The sequence below is a fragment of the Carassius gibelio genome, chromosome B8 (assembly GCF_023724105.1).
Source record: "Carassius gibelio isolate Cgi1373 ecotype wild population from Czech Republic chromosome B8, carGib1.2-hapl.c, whole genome shotgun sequence".
Classification (NCBI taxonomy): Eukaryota; Metazoa; Chordata; class Actinopteri; order Cypriniformes; family Cyprinidae; genus Carassius; species Carassius gibelio.
This window is the reverse complement of record NC_068403.1, coordinates 7,257,357-7,259,012: the sequence shown is the minus strand read 5'-3', so window position 1 is coordinate 7,259,012 and position 1,656 is coordinate 7,257,357.

Here is a 1,656-nt window from a genome sequence, read left to right as displayed (position 1 = left end):
AAAATCTAAACCTTTGTTTCAGTCACTTATTTCACAAAATGTTGTTATATAAATACATAAGTATATTATATTATATTATATTATATTATATTATATTATATTATATTATATTATATTATATTATATTATATTTAGGGCAGGTAAGTGATTAAAAGTTTTTATCTAATTAATTACATGATGTGGTGATTAATTAATCTAATTAATCGCACATCAAATTTGTCGAAATTACTCTAAAATATAATTTAAAGTCATTGTAAAATGTATTATATACTCTTTTTGACCATGTGATTAAATGATGACAGAATTGTCATTTTTGGTTGAGTGAACTATCCTAACTTTAATAATTTATTTTCTTAATTCTATTATTATTACTAGGAAAATATTAAATTATTTATGTAATTAAATGATACTCTAAATAATAAACTAAAACTGCCAGTAGGTGGTGGTAAATGTCTTAATGATTAAGTCATAGAGTCATTTATTCATTCGTTTGATTCGTTCAAATGGCCGATTCATTCAGTAGTGAAGTAAATGGTTCTTTATGAATGGTTCAATGAATCATTAGGCTTGTTCGACTTGAAGCGGGTCATCACCATCAGACCGATCGGTGTGTGACATCAAAGAACCGCAAGAGCTTAGAGAGCAGACGACTCCTTGTGCTTTTGAATCGCTCTCGCGGTACTTCGATGTCATACACCGATCGATCTGTGCAGCGCCACTTCAAAACCAACGCGTGGCTAATTGTTCAACTCGCCAAATTGTTCATCAAATTCGTTCAAAACGTAGATTAAGAAATTAAATGCTGGTGTGGGTTGCTCGGAGATGAACAGTTCTGCTTTGTCTTTATCTTCTGGTTGGCAAAATTGAGCATAACAGACAAACACAATATTAACTTCTTAATTAACTGTTGTATGAGTATCGCATTTGCACTTGTATTAAACTTAGCCTATAGCTCGTGTGATATGTCTTAATTATGTGATGTAAATATGAGACAAAATTTCAAATGGGCATTTTGTCACATATTTTGAATTTTAGGGATATTCTCTAGGCTCCATCACGTAGTAGCCTAATAGTTGTTGCCCTTCCTCATATTAATCATCAATGGACTGTATAAAATGGTAGATAAGATTAGATAAAATAAGATGAGATAAGATAATGTCCAAAATATATGAAAAAAATATAAATGTCTGACAAAAAATCGATACATTTGTTTCAGTCATTTTCCACACAATTGTGTTATATTAATACATTATTATATTATATTATATTATATTATATTATATTATATTATATTATATTATATTATATTTGTGGGGATCAAGATAAGATAATGTCAAAAATATAAATGTCTGAAAACTAAATCTAAACCTTTGTTTCAGTCACTTATTTCACAAAATTGTTTTATGTTAATACATATATTATATTTGTGGGGATTTATAATATAATATAATATAATATAATATAATATAATATAATATAATATAATATAATATAATATAATATAATATAATATAATGGTTTTCTTTCCACTTTTGCTTACATTGTCAATGTGTAGTTTTCACCGTATGGAGGCGACAGTACTGCAGAAATCACACACTTCCACTCACCATCATCATCATCATCATCATCATCTACTGCTGGCCTGTCTGTGTGTGT